The 19851-nt window shown below is 37.2% G+C and overlaps 1 long non-coding RNA gene across 4 annotated transcripts in view; it reads left to right on the top strand.

Moving 5' to 3' along the window:
• The window catches only part of LOC138164102 (uncharacterized), a 218656-nt gene that overhangs the window by 159581 nt on the left and 39224 nt on the right, over positions 1 to 19851 (top strand). The window contains exon 5 of one of the 4 annotated variants that reach the window (XR_011169001.1): positions 18030 to 18120. The exons of the other annotated variants lie outside the window; for them this stretch is intronic. This is a non-coding gene — a long non-coding RNA (uncharacterized lncRNA). The remainder of the gene's footprint in view (positions 1 to 18029; positions 18121 to 19851) is intronic. 4 annotated transcript variants of the gene reach the window in all.

Below are 19851 nucleotides of genomic sequence, written 5' to 3'. Positions count from 1 at the left end.
ATCTATCTATCTATCTATCTATCTATCTATCTATCTATCTATCTATCCATCTGTCTATCTATATAGTATGTGTGTGTATGCATGTGTGTGTGTTGGGGGCTGGTGGCATATTATAGAGGTGTGGTAATGTTCATGGTGGGATGAAGGTCAAGAGAAGCTATTCTGGCTGGTGGAGCAGGCAACTCTAAGGGTTTGACAGGGACTATTACCACAGAACTTCAGTCATTGCTTCTTTCACGGACCCAAAATGATTTGAGGTTTTCTGATCTTCAGACTGTCTGATCCAGGTGCTGCTCTCCTTCTCCTCTTCCCCTTCACATTCAAATTGCCCCCCTCAGTGCTTCAGATGTGCTTTAGGAGCCATTATATATGAATTTACCAAAGTTCATTGTGTCCTTGAACTTGTCTTCTACTTTATTCTCTAGGACCTTGCTTCATCATTTTAGTTTTTTTTTTTTAATCTTCCCTTCTTTACTGGCTCTTCTGATGCTTTTAGATTTCCCTTATGGAAAAAAAGACAACCTCCACCCCTAAATTTCCCTTGATTCTTGTGTTCTCTCAACTTTTTCCTTTCTATTCTCTCACTTTCTGAGAGATGTTTAGAGTTATTGAAATTCACTGCCATATTGTTTTAAGAACTTTGAGCAAATAAGTCATTTGGACTATTATAAATGACCAAATTAACTACAAAGGACATATGAAGATTCTATCTGCATCCAGAGAAAGAACTGATAAATAGAAGTATGTAGAGAATGGTTTTACACGTATACACACATACACATATACATATATAAATATATATATGCATACATACTTACATATTTCTGTATCATGGTGTCCATCTCTAGGGTGGGGGTGGGAAGAAAAAAGGAGAAAAACAAATTTACATGATAACTTTATTATATATTTAAATACTATATATTTAAAAGCTATAGCAAGTTGTACACAAGAGAGTTAGAGTTTCATGTGCTATCATCTTTTTTGTTATACTATGTTATGGAAATACTTGTTTTATTTCATAAATTAAAAATAAAATAAAAAATTTAAAAAGGAAACTCCTTATATTTCCTTACCATTTATATATTTCTCAACCCCTGAAATTTGGCATCAGTTCCCATGATGATATTGAAAATGTCCTGCATGGTCATGTGTTCCTAAATGATCTTCTGGGTAGAGAAAGGGCTGAGGACAAATCCTTAGCAGTATGTCCACAGTTATATGGTGGGATATAGATGATAATCTAGCAAAGGAGACTAAAAAAGGAGTCACCAGATAGGTAAAAAGAAAATCAAGAGTATTGCCTTCCTGGGAAAGGGGCAGACCCATGAATTGAACACATATTCTGATTCCAAAATCAATGATTTTCCTATCACTTCATCAAATGATATCCCTACTGCTGTAGGTAAGTGGTTGTTTTCGGGTTATAGGGAAAGTGAAAAAAATCCAAGGAGGAGAGAGTATCCAGGAGGAGAGGATGGTTAACACTATCAAATGATGCAGCGAAGTCAAGAAGGATGAAGAATGAGAAAAAAAAAACCATTAGATCTGGTCACTAACAAATAGTAGATAACATTATAGAGGATAGTTTCAGTTGAAGTCAGAAGCCAGACGGCAAGTGGTTGAGAATTGAAAGTAAAGTAGAAAACATCCAGTTAAGATGCCGACATGAAAGATTGTAAAGTCAAGTCAAGTCATGTCAACATTTATTAAACACCTACTATATGCCAGACACTGTGCTAAGTTCTTAAAATGCAAAATCACTAGAAAAAAGATAGTTTCCACCCTCGAGGAGCTTAAACTGAAATAGGGGGAGATAATACATAAAAAGAATTAAAAGCTTGGGAGTGGGCTGGGGAGAGGAGGCGATACCTATAGGTCATGATGGAGCAATCCAGAGAATGAGTGATGGTTGGTTTGGAACCCTTCTTCAAAATGGAGGTTCTGGGAAAAACTTACTATTGGGATAATGGGCCCACAGGACTAGAGAAAGAGGAAGCTGGGGAATGGTACTAAAGTCTGGGAAATCTGGGATGGATGGTCTGGGGCCCTTCCTCAAAATGAAAGAAGTATTTTAGAAGAAAGTATTTGAGAGATTAAAAATGAAATTAAAAGTGAAATTAGAATTCTTGAAGACAAAAAAATAGAAAGAATAGCTTAGAAGAAATGGTGGAAAACCTTACCCAAATAGTTGACTCCTGAAAAATAGAATAAAATGAAGAGAATTCAGTGATTAAATGAGATAATAATAAATATTAAAACAAAGTCGAAGATCTAGGAAATTAGGAGTAGATGTAAGGTACTTTTACTAGTTTAATTAGTAAATAGTAACATGTCAAGGTAAGATGATTTCGGAATGGTTGGACTGCCTTAAAATTATGACCAAATAAAAAATAGGGATATTTTATGTCAAAAATTATTTTAAAAACCTCTCTCAGATCTTTTTGAACCAAATATAAAGATTCATCCAAAGTAGAGGTTGGAAAAGAATTTACTATACCTCAAATAAACTTTAAAAAGTTAGGGAAGGCAATTATAATGTCAGACAAAGCAAAAAAAAGGAGACTTGGTTAAAAGACATGTAGTGAAACTACATTATATTTAAGGACACTATATATAATGAAATAATAACAATACTTAGAATATAGGTGCCATATGGCTTGACATTTAAGTACTTAAAGGAAAAGCTAATTAAATTGCAGGAAGAAAGAGATAATAAAACTTTAATAGTTGAAAACTTCAATGTACCCCTTTCAGAGCTAGATAAATCTGACAAAAAGATAACAAGAAACAAGCAAAGGACCTGAATCATAAACAGAGGCACAAAAGCAGAAGCATCACACACATCTTTCACTAACCATAGCACAATAATAATGATAATCAATAGAAGTCATTTGAAGATAGGATTCAAACTTAAATGGAAACTAAATAACAGAATCTAAATTCCTTCAACCAAAATTTATTATAAAGTCCTTGTTTCTTACTACAAATGTGTATCTTTCATAGTAGCACATTTTTTTCTTTCCCTATCTGGGACAAATCCCTCCACTTTTTACTCTTCTTGCTTCATTCCCTTCTCTCCACCAGTTTAATTTTCTTCCACAGATCTCTTCCTCCTCATTCTTCTCACTCTCCTTTTTCTCCTCCTCCTTCTTCTCCTCCTTTTCCTCCTCCTCTGAAGTTCAGACAAATCACTGCAATGGGACTGTTATTTTTCTTCTTTCTTGTATTTGTATTCCCAGCACTTAGCACAGTAACTGACACACAGTAAGTGTATAACAAGTGTTTGTTGACCGAATCACTGTCTCCAAACATGGTGAAAGCAAGGACATTCTTATACAGAGTGTTCCAAAAAGCCTTAGCGCAGTTTTTAAGCTCAACTGCACCAAGACATTTGGGCCACCCTGTATTTTTTCACTTTCCCTATAACCCGAAAACAACCACTTACCTACAGCAGTAGGGATATCATTTGATGAAGTGATAGGAAAATCATTGATTTTGGAATCAGAATATGTGTTCAATTCATGGGTCTGCCCCTTTCCCAGGAAGGCAATTCTAGACAAACCACTTCAACTTTCTGAGCCTCAGTTTCCTCCTCCGTAAAGAGGTGACAAATAACACTTGTGCTACTTACCTATGCTACCAGGGTATTGTCAGAAAAGCATTTGGTAAGCAATAAAGCCCTCCTTAAAAAGAACCATTCATTAGTACTAGCAGTAGGTGATCCGCATATGTTTGTGGAATGAATGAATGAATGAGTAATAAAAAGAGGTTGCAGTGTTTACCTCAGTCTCCAGAGCCTTGTAGAAACTCATTAGTTAATGTTTATAAAGCATGATATGAGTCTTAATTATTAACATTATTATATCTGCCGACCATCTTAGGCTTATTTATTAAGCAGATGATTAAGCTTAGCAGTTGGTCCTGGACCAAACTCCCAGATGTCTGCCCTGAGACATCAACTGGAGAGGTTGAATAATATGGGTTGTGGAAGTGCCAGAGGGAAGGGCAACACAGATCCATGCCTTTGCCATAACACTGATCTAAGAGAAGCCAGTGTTTATTTCAGCAGGCAGCTCCCACGGCTCTGATTCTAGGACTTGTCATTAAAATGAACACTGGAGGCAATTCCCCATGCAGAGAAACCTAAGAAATGTTGCTCCTTTTTTCATTTTGTAGTAGTCTTCTAGATCTCTAAAAAACTAAATCAATGTGCATCACTGTATGTTTCTATTCAGGACTTTATTAGTGGGGGAACATTAGAAAAGTATCTCCTTAGGAGATTCCAAAACCCCCTTCCTTATTCTATAATCTTAATCATTCCCCAAACCTTTTTATTAAAACATTCTAAAATGCAAAATTTCCCAAGAATAAACCCACTAATATTGCAAATAAGGCAACAGAACCCCTGAACAGTGGTGACCACTGATACATTCTGTACCTTTTTATTCCCCAAGAATTTTCTTCATGTTGTTAAGAAAGAACACCATTAGAATATAGATGTAATTGTATTCCTGCACAATCTCTCTGTGCAGAAATTACCATTGGGAGGGTTGGAGGAAGTGACACCTTTCAGGTAAGTGGCACTGTTTTTCAATGTACAGATGGACTTCTCCCATAGCACTCAGCAATTGTTTATTGAGAACCTATTGCACTGGGTACAATTCACTGTGCTAGGCACTGTGAGGGGAATACAAAAAAGAATAAAATGCAATCTATGCCCATAAGAACCTTAAGGTTTAATAAGGGAAATAAGTCAAGTACACATATAACCCACATGGGCAGGGAGTGGGCTCTCAGGTCCTGCTTGCAGTACTGCTGAGCCCTACAAAATGTAAAAGGCTACAGGTTTGGGCATTTTAAAAGAGGGTCTAGACTGAAAATGAAGAGAGAAAAATTTGCCAATAGCATCTAAGGGAAACTTGTGCTTTCTTGCCTTCAAACTATTTGGAAAAACTCTAGGTCATTTGCATTATTGGGGAAATTCTCTCCACTAACATACGCTGTATTGAAAGGGAGACAGAGACACAAGGGCATGAATGCAAAGAAAAGAGATGGCAAGGAGAGGAGATGGGCATTTTGTATTAGCAATTGACCTAGTATACCTGTGGAGCCTGGCCTCATGTCAGCTCACAAGAGAGACCAGAAGAATACTGGGCTCCAGGTCAGACTGGATTCTGACCCATGAGGGCATTTTTCTGTGAGTGAGAAAATCCCATCGTGGGCAACTTACTTAGTCAGTCAATGAGCATTTAAAAAGTACCTACTATGTTCCAGGTGCTGAATTAAGCCCTGGGGATAAAAAGAAAGGGAATACATAGGCTTTTTCCTCACAGAGCACACACCTGTGGTTGTGGTTGGGAGAAGGTACTAAGCTTCTGGATGTGGGCCTTCTCTGCTTGAAAAAAGAATTGGACTTTGTCTGAGGAAGGTAGCATGGGTTAGGAAATGTCAGTACTGGGTGCATTGATGTAATTTTTTTTTTTTACTGTTTTCTAATATTATGATCAAAGTGCTACATAGAGTGTAAATGGACTCAATTCAAACACAGCAGAGATGGGAGGAGGGAAGGAGTTTCCAAAGCAGGTAGGGGGCATTGCAAATTAAGAATAGGATTGTATAGACCCTGGCCAAGTTACTTTACCTCTCTCTGTCTCAGTTTCCTCATCTGCAAAATGCAGATAACAATACTAACCTACCTCACCTAGTTGTTGTGAGGATCAAATAACATAACATATTTAATGTGCTTTGTAAATCTTAAAGGCAAGAAATACAATAAACATTGTACATATGAGGTCATGTAAAACATTTTCATATTAGTCATATTGCAAACAAAAGAGGAAGAAAAATTGAAAGAAAACATATACTTCAATCTGCATTCAAAGTTTTCTTTTTTGGAGGATAGCATTTTTCATCACAAGGCCTTTTAAATTGTCATGGATTATTGCATTGATCTGAGTAGCAGTCTTTCAGAATTGATTATCATTACAGTATTGCTGTTACTATGTACAACATTCTCCTAGTTTTACTCACCTCACTTTGCATTACCTCTTAAAAGTCTCCTCAGGTTTTTCTGAAGCCATCTCCTTTGTCATTTCTTATAGTATGATAATATTCCATTACAATCATATGCATCAATCATTCACTTGTGCAGCCATTCCCTAATTGATGGGCATCCCCTTAAGTTATTTGCCACCACAGAAAGAGCTGCTATAAATAATTTTTGTACAGATAGATACTTTTCCTTTTTCTTTGACCTTTTGGGATACAGACTTGGTAGCAATATTGCTTGGTGACAGAATACGCAGTCCTTTAGTCGTAGTCCCAAAATTTTTCTTCAGAATGTCCAGGCCAGTTCAAAACTCTACTGCCAGTGTATTAATGTACCTATTTTTCCACATGTCCTCCAACATTTGTCATTTCCCTCTTCTTCCATGTTAGCCAATCTGATGAGTGTGCCTCAGTGGCACCTCAAAGTTCTAGTTTCTGTCTCTCATTTCAAAAGGAGGAGGATCACAAGGATGAGTCTTAAAAGTTGCCATAAAGAGAGAGGTCCTAGGAATTAGAGTGATACGAGCATTCATTGGTATGTATAACTACTAGGGATAAACACAGGATTAACAGCATATAGTTAGGTACTTGTTACTAAAGGGTCAGGAAACTAGTGATAAGATACTGTGATGGTAACATATATATAACTATAACACAAAATTAGAATTTGATAAGAATAGATGATAAATACACAAAACGAGTACTTTGAGAGTTTAAGGGAAGGAAAATAGTAATTCACATGTAATAGTCCTTTAATATTCGTAAATATTTCTGTGAAATAGTCACATACATATTTTTATTTCTTTTTTTTTAATTAAGTAATTGAGACTTTGAGAAATGAAGTGACTTGCTTAGGGTCACACAGCTCATACATTTCTGGGGTGCTATTTGCATCTAGGTTTCCTGACTCTATCCAGTATACTTTTGTAATGGTAACGGTAATTTGAAGATCTTCCTTGCCCCTATATAAGCCTAAGGGAATTTAAAGATATTCGTTGCCCCTGCTTTAAAAATAAACTCTGCCCCCTAATAGGCTGAATGTAATTACATGGATCCTGTGGTGGGAGGAGTTTGCTGAAGGGTGCAGCAGAGCCCAAAGGAAGCTGGGAGTCAGAGTCTGCTAGAAGTTTGGGAGGAGAGAATGCTTCAGAGGGAGACAGGCTTATGAATAAATATTGGTCTTTTGTTTGTTTCTGGCTAAAGGATGCTGTGGCTCTCTGTGCTGTTGTGGTTTATTAACTTCTTTGCTACTATGAAGGAATTGGCTTACTGGTTTTGGGATTAGGTTTTCTGGTGTCTGAATACATGTTTTGCTTCTGTCTTCTATATAGGGTCTGTAATATTTTGTGATTGAGTACCATACAAGTATATTTATCGTTATCATGGGCACTGTGAATTTGGTACTACAACTCTACAACTTTCCAGGATACCACACTACCTCTATGGGGCACTGAGTGTAATTTTATAAAACAGGTAGTATTTGGAATGGCCTTATAAAGACAGGGTTTCAACTCAGGAAAAAAAATTTACTTGAAAGAAAGCTAAGAATTTTGGAGACATTATGGAAAGTCTTAATTTTCAGGATAAGAAGTTTGATGCTGAGGTGCCTAGGTGGTGTAGTGAATAGAGCACCAGACTGGGAGTCAGGAGGACCTGAGTTCAAATCTGACTTCAGACACTTAACACTTTAATACTTACTAGCCCTGTGACCTTAAGCAAGTCACTTAACCCTAATTGCCCTGCCTTCCCCCGTCCAAAAAAAAAAAAAAGCAAAAAAAACCTTTAAAAAAAAGTTTGATGCCATAGCTGAGCCCTACTGCTGTGTAGACTGGTGAATTGGTGAGGTATCTGGAGCCTAATTAGGATGTCTAGAAAATTGTTTATCAATAAGGACAATGTGGGCAGCTAGGTGATGCAATAGAGTCTCAGGTCTGAAGTCAGGAAGACTCATCTTCCTGAGTTCAAATTTGGCCTCAGACACTTTTAGCTGTGTGACCCTGGGCAAGTCACTTAACCCAGTTTGCCTCAGTTTCCTCATCTATAAAATAATCTAGAGAAGGAAATGGTAAACTATTCTGGTATTTTTGTCAAGAAAATTCCAAATGAGGTCAGGAAGAGTAAAACACAACAGAAATGATTGAACACCATCAAAAAAGGACAATGGATAAGGGAGCATAAGAGAGATGTCACAAGGATGGAGCAGGGTCAAACCCTCTGTGTGTGTGTGTGTGTGTGTGTGTGTGTGTGTGTGTGTGTGTGTGTCTGTGCAGATGTATAGTCCTTACCAAGTCAGGGGGCTGGAAAAGAAATAACAGAGTTTCAGCAACATAGAAGATAAATGCTTAAAGGTACATTGTAACTAACTGAGTATTTGAAGGATGCCACATGAAAGACTTTTTCTTGTTTATAAATAGAGGGAAGAACTAGAAACAATGTGGAAGCTGTATGCTGGCCGCTTAAATTAATTTTGTTGCAATTAGAGCTGTGCCCAAATAGATTGGACTGTCAGTCAACAAACGCTTACTGAGTACCTCCTAAGTACTGGGCATGGTGCTAAGCTTTGGTAATCAAAGAAGGGCAAAACACAGTCCCTGCCCTTGAAGCCTTCACCATCTAATTTGGGAGACAACATGGAGCCAGCTATATACAAATGACGTATATGCAGGATAAATAAGAAATAACCATCTAACGAAAGGCACTAGAACTAAATGGAATTGAATAGGGTTTCCCAAGTGGGAATTTAAATATGATAATTGGACTTTCCACCCCCGGTCCAGCCATTGCTTGGGACACTTGCCTTATTCTTCTCCCTCTAGTCAGGCTACTATTTGATTATTACATATTGAATTCTTTTGTGATTCAAAGGAAAATTGCTAATACTATAGAAAATCGGGGCAGCTAAGTGGCTCGGTGAATAGAACACCAGCTCTGGAGTCAGGAGGACATGTGTTCACATCTGACCTCAGACACTTAACACTTACTAGCTGTGTGACCTTGGGCAAGTCACATAAGCCCAATAACCCTGCCTTTCCCCCTCCAAAAAAAGAAAAAAATACTATAGAAAATAGCTTTTATGCTTTGTAGAGTATATCGATATTTAGATTTTGCCCAGCTAGCATGTATAGTACTCCTTTTGATCCAGGAGATGTAAAGTCCAAGTCACTTATGTTTTACTGATTCTAAAACACCTGAAATAGAACCATAAGAGAAATGACCACAGGGAATCAACTAAGATAGCTCAATCAACTTAATCAATTAAAATTAACTAAGAAATAAATTTGTGCAAACATAATTGAAGCCAGCCCCATAGATTTGTCATACTTTACCAAAGAGGAGAAAAGCTCTTCTTATGTGGAATGCCAATTCACAGTTATTTGAAAATGTTATATAACAAGGCTGTGAATGGTAGTGTGTTAATTCATATCTACTGTCCTTTACAGAGAGTTGCAGGCATGTGGTCTTAGCACAAGATAATGACTGAGGGTGGAGACAATGTGTTTACCATCACTCAAGGTCTTCAGATGGAATCTAAATGACCACAGATCAGAGGTCTGTAGAAGTAATTCCTATTCAGGGACGGATTGACTTTGATAACCTCTGAAGGTCCTTCTAACTCTGAGAGTCTATCATTCTATAATTGTTAGGAACTGTCCATTTTCAACTTGTCCACACAGTGCCAAAAGGTCTCAGCTGGTGCTGACATTTGGACTCTTCTGGTGGTTTGTCTGAAGAACACTTTAATTATACAGACACTTGGCTAGCAGATTATATGAATCAAGGAGATAGAAGAGGTTCACTTAGCATGTAAAATAAGGAACATAAAATAGCTGGGGATTCACTCAAGTGCTAAATTATGCTAACCAAACAATACTTTTTTGAACTCCTACTGTGTCCAAGGCATTACTCTTGGTCAGATGAATGAGTGATAAGACAATAAATGTCCCAAGATTTACCAGTGTTTCTTGCTAGAGGAACATAACACTTAGAGTGTTTGTTAGGATTTTGTATTATCTATTTATTTCCATCCTTGAATTTAAGTTTGGGGATTGTTTTTGATGGTATGTATGATTTCATCTGTGTAAGGAAATATTACTAAAAAGCTTCCTTTTTAAATGCAGACTGATACCTTCATTGTAACATTATCTCAGAGGGATGCTTTTGACCCAGAGATAAAATCTAGGCTAATGCAACTAGGTGGTGTGGTAGATAGAGTGTTGGGCCTGGAGTCAGGAAGACTCATTTTAGGGAGTACAAATCTGGCCTCAGATATTTGCTAGTTATGTGACCCTAGGCAAGTCACTTAACCCCATATACCTATTTCTTCATCTGTACAATTTTATCTGGAAAAGGAAATGGCAAAATATTCCAGTATCTTTGGCAAGAAGACCTCAAATGAGGTCCTGAAGAGTTGGATATGATGGAAAAATAACTCAACCACAACAACAAAAATGCAGATGGTATATGATAGAGGCAGGCCTTGAAACTAGGTCTTTGTGACTAAAAGGCTAGCTCTCCAGTCATTTTGCCATGCTATAAACTGTATTTATCTATAGTTTCATCTATATCTTTTAAGTCTATATATCTATCTCTATATCTCATCTATATCTTCATCTATATCATTTGTCTATATCTTTATCTAAACTCCCTTCATCTCATTATAATCTTAGCTCACCTATCTTTTTCAATTACGTGTTTACAGTGATTTTAATTCAACTCAAATGTTACTACCATCTAATTACTTTAAAGGGATATTATGATTAATGGGCAGCTAAAGTTACTTGGGAGAGTTCAAAAGGCCAGTATTAAATTAGAAAAACCAAACCTGAGTCCTTCCTTTGTCACTACCTGGTTGTGAAATGTTTGGTAAATCATTTCATACTTCTGGGTCTCAGTTTTCTTCTTTGGAAATGAATGGGTTGGATAAGGTAATTACTCTTACCACATTAGCATGTCATCAGGGATGTTATGGTATACAATTAACAACCAACTTTCTACAAAATAAAGTATGTTCAACACATTTTTGAGGTTTAAATTGTATTGTTAACATTTTCTCCATCATTTTAATGTGTCTAGACAATTAACAAAAAATAAATCAAGCTCTGATTTGTAGTGTTTGTTTCTAGGTATAAATGTTCACCCTGAAAATTTAAAAAGTAACTCTCAGATCCAATATGAGCTAGATACAGTAAACTCCAGAGCAGGCTGTCCTCTGTATTGCTCAAGATCCCCATGACCTCAGTTACAATTAATAGAGGTTGACAATGGCCTATCTTCTCTGATGTTTCATTCTACATGTGAGCTAGATCAATAGAATTTAAACCAGCTCAAAAATGCAAAACCAACTCTTAAATAAAGAGAGGAATTATTACAGTCCTGAGGTGAAAGGTTAAACACAAACATGACAATTTTATTAGGCAGATGCATCATGCATAGTCGATCATCATAATGTTAGAGATGGCCATTTGTAAAGAATGGATATTCATGATAGACTGGCTTTCTATGCATACTTCATAGGAAATTTTCCAATCAAAACAGAGTTGATAGTGTGTTTTGAGTGGTCATAAAAGACTCTAGTGGTTATGAAGTTAAGAGGCAGCCTGGAAAACTTTAGAGATCCTTTTCCGCTCTCAGATTCTGAATTCTATGAGAACAAATAAAACTTTCAAACTCTTGCACTAGTTTGCAATGGCATCAGAAATATTAACTGTTTCTCATTAGTCAGTGGTCTTGGGCATGACAACCCCTGTAAAAATATAAACCTGTTGTCTAGGAAGTGTAATGTTTTAAGCTGTTGTTTCCAAACTGGTTTGGGGACAGAACATTTTGGTACTTAAAATATATTGACATAATTGATAAATATTTATCTGAGGGATATACTAAAGTTGTTAAAAGACCCTCTGGAATTTGAGAAAAAATTCAGTGCAAAACAGAGAAAGGTTTATAAAATACAGTAAAAAATTCAGCAAATAGCCATCTAAAATTACCAAGAAATGTCATTCTGTGACATCATCACACATTGTTATTGACATAGTTCACAAAGTTCAAAGATTTATATTTAGGTCAAGCAAAGCAAATAGAACACATATTAAAGCTCATGGAAGGGAAGGAATGGGAATAAGCATTTGTAAAGAGCCTACTATAAATATATCATTTGAACCTCAATGCAGTCTTGGAAGGTAGGTGCTATTATCTCCATTTTACAGTTGAGAAAGCTGAGGCAAAATGGGTTAAGTAATAATTATAAAAGCTGACATTTATATAGTACTTACTGCCAGGAACTGTGCTCAGCCTGTTTTTAAATGTTTTTTTTATTTTTAGCAATTGGGGTTAAGTAACTTGCTCAAGGTTACACAGCCAGGTGTTTCTGGATGGGTGCTAAGTGTCTGAGCCCGGGATTCTATCCCCAGGTCATCCCGACACTGGAGCCGGTGCTCTTACTTGCTGTGCTACCTGGCCTCCCCGTGTGCTAAGCCCTTTTATGATTATTATTTCATTTGATCCTCACAACAACCCTGGGAATTGGGTGCTTTTATTATCACCATTTTATATGACAAAACTGAGGTAAACAGAGGTTAGTAACTTGCCAAGAGTCACTCATTTAGCAACTTTCTGCAGCTAGATTTGGGCTGAAGTCTTCCTGACTCTAAATTCAATTTTCTATTTTCTTTTCTACCAACTGCTTCTGATACTTTTTTCAAGAAAAAAATATCGATACACAGAAATTGGACAATGTCAGTCATTTATAGTCATGTATAGGAATTCAGACAGTATTGCCTTTTCCAGTCTTTCAATGTCTGACACATATTTCAAACATCATCAGCTCTCAACTGGTGGTACCCAGGGTACATTAGCTCTTCCTACTAGTTTTCCATGATGCACAGTGGATGCCAACCGTAGTCCTTTTCCAAAGAAATAGTTTTCTTGTGGGACTCATTTCAGCAATGTGGAGGGGGGGAAGGGGGAGAATAGTCTCTAAGTTTCTCTGAAATGAGTTCCTGATCTTTGCTATTCAAATACAGTGCCAGGAATGAGTTCTTCTTTGTTTTTCATTTTCAAAGAGTACTAATGCCATCATGGGGTGATATCTTGTATATTGTGTGAATTGGATTTAAGTGAGGCAGAGGTGTAGAAAGGTATTAGCCTCACTCTCTCTTCCAGAGTCATCCAAGTCCAGTGGCAAGACAAAAGTTAGAATGGAGACTAGCAATGGCCCAGCATGTCTGACCAATCTCTAAGAACTCCATATTGCCTACTTCTGCTACCTTTATGACTGTGGGAATAAGTTTTTCTCATCCACCTATTCCACAGGGGCAAGTCTTCACATGCGATGAGTTTGAGGCCCATTGGTTACTCTCAACCTAGTTTAGCCTGTCTGCTGAGATAGCTTGCCAGGGTATGATTTCTGTGCATGCTACAGCTTCTTGGAGCCACAGGGGTGAGTGGGGTGTTGTGATAGTAATGGCAATTAAAGATTCCCCTGTATTGGCTTGGTTTTCAAATTGATTGTGTTAAAACCCAGAGCTTGTTAATCCCACCTGTGGGATGGGCTTGTTGATGTGAAAAGAAAGTCCTGAACTGGGAGGAGCTGGTGATGTAGATTTGGAGAGACACTAGAGAGAGGCAGAAGACCTTTTTTTTGGAAGCAGCACCTCGTGGAGAGGGAGAGAGACTAAGAGAATTGCTGGTGGCCGCTTTGAATTGCCCTGGACTTTTGAGACCTGCCCCCTGAGCTGCCAAGGACTGAGGAGACATGGCTGTTCTGCTGGTACTTTGTCTGTCTGTTTTGATGTTGTTTTGCCAGATTTGTCCACTGGTGAAGGACAGTGCTGTTGTTGCAGGGGTCTGGAGACTGTCCTGCAGACAGAGTGAATACTGTCCACTGGTGAAGGACAGTGCTGTTGTTGCAGGGGTCTGGGAGCCTTTCTGTTGGTTCAGAAGCCCTGAAGAAGGATTTTCTTGTTGTATGTTTACAGAAATCCTGGGAGAGGGCTTTGCTAATGTGTTCAGGGGTTCTAGGACTGTTCTACAGACAGAGGATGAATTCATGAAGGGACTAGCAATGTATCTTATGGCCTTGCTAAGCCTTGTCTCTCCAGGAACTAAGATTGCTGAGAACTTGCCTCATGTCAAGATGAAGAAAAGACCTCCATTTGGGTATTAAATGCTGTGTTTAAACTTGATGTAACTCTGGGGTAGATTCAATTGTGATCCAGGGGTGGGGAACTTTTGACCTTATGTTTGGAAACTAATCTCCATTTGAGAAGAGGAGCTTTGTGGTGGACTTAATTAAGGTATAGCGTAGGGGTGGAGAAGTATTTAGAACAGAGTCTTTGTAATTGATTGAATGATTGGAAGGTCCTGGGGTGGGGTAGTACTTGGAGATTATTTAATCACACTTAGTAAATGCTGTATTTGGAATGATGTCATGTTTTGATCTTCTCTGTTCTTGGTTGGTCACTGAATAAAATGGAGAGCACCTATGCTGGTATTCTGAACCTTGGGAAGTTGCCTTTCCTTGGCATTACATTACAGGTGTCAGGTGGACACCAAAGGTGGATGAATAGCCTTGAAAAGGGCTCTTCAAGCTCCCACACCAAGTCCTCCCTGAACAGCCCATGCACCCAAGAATGGGTACCTCTATGCTGAAGTCTTTTACTTATGCTAGGTATGATTCATAACAACTTCTAGTCTAACAATATTTTGCATACAGTAAGTGCTTAATAAATGCTTTTAAAAATGTATCCATTCTCAAAACAGCTTACTCAGATGTCAGGAAAACTTCTTCCCCTCTCTCTGCTCTGTCCTGATCTTTGGCATTGACACTAAATTGGGATATGGAAAATCTACACTCTGACTGATGTTCTCTTTTCCACAGATATCTGCCTGTCAACACTTCCTACAGGATTAGAAACATTTTGTAAAAGGCTATAATTTCTTTTCTGTTGTCTCTCAAGCCTCACTAGTTAGGCCCTGTGTGGTCAACTGGGAGCAGCGTTATTTAGTTCTCTCCAACCTCTTGGATAGGGGAGGGGACCCAAACATTCACTGCCATAGTCATTCTAATAGAGTAGACAGAGAAAAAAAAACAGCCTTGTTAAATTGCATCAAGACCATGGCATTATAGCTGGAATCTCTCAAATTAGCTAGCTAGTTGCTTAACAAGCTCTTTTGAAAATTGGATATTGAATGGTCAATGGGACTCTGAGCAAAGGGCATGGCCCAGTAAATTGAAGTTACAAGAGGGCACTTTGTAATTTGGGGGAGGGGGAATAAAAATGTAGATAGTGAGACTCTTGGAGACAAATGTGTTCGTTTTACAATGTTACCTTGAGCCGTTTCTGAAACAGCCCTACAATTGTTGATTGTATTTTGGAAGGAAAATCACATTTCTTGATGGTATCCTGGCAATTTTGACTTTCACATGGAGTGAAAAAGTGGAAGTAGCTCTGATTTCTTAAAGTGCAATGTGGTGAAGAGCTGCTCAAAGATTTTTTTTTAAGTTTTCACATCAAGTTTGTACAGCCTATAGTTTCTTCTGAACCAGCCAACCTTCAACCATAATAATCTTGTTCTAAGTCGTAGTTCAAGCCCTTTGGATATCTAATATTGTTCATAATCACAAACTCTCTTATTTCTAATGATATAACTAATGTTTCACTCTATATATATTCATAAAGGAAGTCATATAGTCATTAAAATTTTGTTCTATGAAGTCAGTTAATTTCATCTAATGATAACCCATTCAAAGAATGGTAATGAGATGCTTCATCCTGCTCAAGGAAAGCAACAATATCAACGACTGGCAATTTATAGCTTATCTTACACCAGAGGTATCAAAAATATGGGTCTGTATGTGACCCACAACCTTCCCAGGTAGGGACAGAACCAGATTAAAATGTTGCTCTCATCTGATCTTAATGTGTTGATGCATTAATTTAAAAAAAGAACATATAAACATGTAGTTTTCCAAGTCAATATGTAACCTACAGGTATTCTTATCTATGGTTTAGTGGCTCCTGCACCTATTTGAGTTTGAAACTACTGTCTTAAACAGTGTCATCTGGATATGTGGCACAGTGAATTGAATGCTGGTCCTAAAGTCAGGAAGGCCTGAGTTCAAATCCAGCCTCAGACTTGACACTTAACTAACTGTGTGACCTTGGGCAAGTCACTTAACACCAATTGCCTTTTTTTCCCCCCTCAAAAAAAGAATAAATAATGTTTATAAAGAGTTTTGCAAGCCTTAAAGGCACTATGTAAATGTTAGCTATCATTATAATTATTGCTATGAATTATTTCATTTGAGCTTCTAAACAATCATGTGATGTAGGTATCATAGGTCTTATTATTTCCATTTTAGAAATAAGAAAATTGAAGCTCTGACAGTATCTATGACTGACTCACAGCTACACACATAGATTCAAAGATGAAATCTGAACTCATGTTTATCCTTACTGCAAGACTACCTTTTCTCTGTACTGTACCAACCTGCTTTTTACCGTTCCTTTATTCTCCCAATCTAGTAAGGAGGATTAATGATACTGGGTTTGGGACAGGGCTTACATAAACATTACTAATATCTTGAAGTTACACATGTCTGTAATGCTTGCCCTTGTCCCCTCTGTCTAATAGAAGCTGTAACTTTCTTCAAGGCTTTCATTTAAAGTATTGCACCTTACAAAAGCGCTTTCCTGATTCTTTCAGTTTCAAGTGTGTGCCTGTGAAATTGCATTGTGTTTATTTGGGGGTTTTGTTTTTATTTAACAGTTCCCCTAGTTAGAATGTTAGTTCCTCTGGACAGGGACTATTTACAATTTTATCTTTATATATCTTCAATACCTAGCATAATGCTTGCTACATATTGTTATTCAGGCATTTTCAGATATGTCTGACTTTTTGTGACCTCATTTGGGGTTTTCTTGGCAAAGATATTGGCAGGGTTTGCCATTTTCTTCTCCAGCTTATTTTATAGATGAGGAAACTGAGGTAAACAGGATTAAGTGAATTGCCCAGGGTCACACAACAAGTAAGTGTCTGAGGCCAGATTTGAACTCAAGAAGATGAGTCTTCCTGACTCCAGTCCTGGTGCTCTATCCATTGCTCCCCCAACTAGGCATTTAATAGATAAGTATTGAATTGAATTTGTTTCTTTCCTCCCTTGTACACTTATCGGGTTTGAATTCATGTTATAGTTATCCATGTCAATGCCTCATCTTCACAACTAGATTGCAAATTGATTGTGGTCAGGGATTTATATAAGTCATTCATTTTTCTGCCTTCCTCAGTGTCTGAGACAGTACTTTCTGCATGATAAAACTTAATAATTGATTGTTGAATGAATGAGTGAGGGAATGAATGAATTATGTAAACATTTCTGATCTGTTGAAATGTTCTTGTAGTATCAAACATTTTAACTGGTGCTTTACATTACATCATCAGGCATTGTGCTAGGTTCTATAGAAATTAATCACTGCTTTTTAAAAAAAAACCTTCCTCTTTTCAGTCATTTAGGTTTGCTAGAGTCCTTTGATGATAACTATTTCCTATACATTCCCTTTCCTGTCTTACTCTTGTTTGCCTACCCATTCTCAAGTTATTTGATTATATAATTGTTAATTTAATTTTCTTAATTTAATTATATACCTATCCTCTCTTTTGTTCCTTCAATTTACTTACTGTTAAATGATAGTTTAAATCCTTCCTTCTAATCTATCATATTTTCATGTTAATTTTAATTCACTGCACCTTTCCCCCCAAAATTGTTTTTTCTTTGCTTTGTTGTCTTCATTATTTCTCTTCATTTCATAGTAATTCTGAATGTTATTTTCAGATTTTTGTAGGCTATATCCTTATTTTTCCTTCTTTATTCCCTCTTATTTTTAAATGTTCTGAAGTTTCAGATCTCTCAGGTCATTCTTCTATTTAGTTTCTGTGTTACTGACTTTATAGATTTTTATTTTCTCTTCTCCTTTTTCTCTTAGAAATGTCCGTTCATGAGGGAAACATTGTCAGATGGAGGCAGTTACAATGGGGCCCAAATAGTATGGCTCAGCCTGCCCCCCTACACTCACTGTGAGTAATATCTTTACTGAAGGATCTACAATCTGGTGGTCCCCAATTTTTTACCTTCCTTCCTCCTCTATTATGGCTGTATCTGCACCTAGAAACTTATTCATTTCTCCTTTCATTGATACACAAATTTCTCTCATGAGATGTCCTCCCAATAGAGGAACACAACCACTTCACAGTGTTCTTCCCTAAAATCCCTTTCCCATTTTGGAACAGGGGCACCTGCATCTTTGTCCCTGTTCCCCTGTGTCCGTAATTTTTTCCATTTTCCTACAGACACATTTTGTTTTTTGTTGCCAAGAGATTATGAGAATTGCCATCCCTTCATTGTTTGCCCATGGAATTATTTGGAATGCATCCATCGCCTATTGCCCTTTGTATACCCAACTTCCCTTTTTCCAATTCATCTAACTTCACACTGTACATTCCTTCTCTAAAAAGGCATCATTGTAGAGAAGGTCATTTGTAGTGAAGTCAGGGAAGTTAGTCAGTGATTCTTCACTTAGCTCTTCTACGTCCTCTTATCTTGATTCCTTTCTCTTATTAGTTCTGTTTTGATCACCTGATGGTCCTTTTATTTCATAGATCAATCTTTCTCTTCTCTTAAAAAAATACCTCTAAAAATGACAAATTGATTATTTATTATGTTCTTGATAATTGCAGTTATTTAACTTCCTTGTGCATCTATTGTTTGAGGTGTTTGCAAGTTGAATATTTTACTTACTTCTTATTCTTGTTGTCAGGAATACTTCTGATGCTTGTCATTTGTTGAGTATCCATCTTTTTTGTTGATGGATGATTAGAATCATGTTTTCAGGGTATATCATTTTGGATTGTAACTTGAGCTCCTTTGCTTATCAGAATTCATTTCCTTCTGTGATTTCTTCCTACTTCAGAATGATCTTGTACTATTGAAATTTTCTCCTCTCCATACCTCAAGCTCTTTCTCCTGGCCACTTGTCAAATATGCTATGTTCTATTGAAATTGTTAAATATAATGACTATGTGTTAGAATGTGATGGGGCGGCTAGGTGGCACAGTGAATAGAATGCTGGCCCTGGAGTCAGGAGGACCTGAGTTTGGGTCCGACCTCAGACACTTGACACACTGGCCATGTGGCTTTGGGCAAGTCACTTAACCCCAATTGCTCTCCAAAAAAAAAAGATTTTGAAACATGATGGGGTTTTGGTGGAGAACAGTGGATTTTTTTAATGATTCTTTGATATCTTTATTCAGAAATTCTAGATAATTTTTTTTATTATTTTGTGCATTATGAAATCCCAGTATTTGTATGCTCTTATGAGAGACCTTAATCTATCTCTATGTATCCTATCTTCAAGGTCAGACACTCACTTATCTAGAATTCATGCACTCACTTTTAATGTTATTTTGCTTCTTCTCTATCAATTTTTCTCTATTTTAGTGTTTTTATTTACCAAAAACTGGTTAATCTTTCTTTCATTTCTTTAGAAAGGTTCCCTATAATGGACTCAATTTTCCTCATCTTCTAATTGTTATTTGTAAATTCTGTATCAAGAACTCTATTTTCTGGACTATATTCACTCCTAATTCCTTCCTTCCTCCCTCCCTTCCTTCCTCCCTCCCTTCCTTCCTTCCTTCCTTCCTTCCTTCCTTCCTTCCTTCCTTCCTTCCTTTCTTTCTTTCTTTCTTTCTTTCTTTCTTTCTTTCTTTCTTTCTTTCTTTCTTTCTTTCTTTTTCTCTCTCTTTCTTTCT

Source organism: Petaurus breviceps, unplaced genomic scaffold, assembly GCF_028583685.1.
Source record: "Petaurus breviceps papuanus isolate PSGF00001 unplaced genomic scaffold, PetGlider_PUasm1.0 189, whole genome shotgun sequence".
NCBI lineage: Eukaryota > Metazoa > Chordata > Mammalia > Diprotodontia > Petauridae > Petaurus > Petaurus breviceps.
This window is presented reverse-complemented; position numbering and strand designations above follow the sequence as displayed.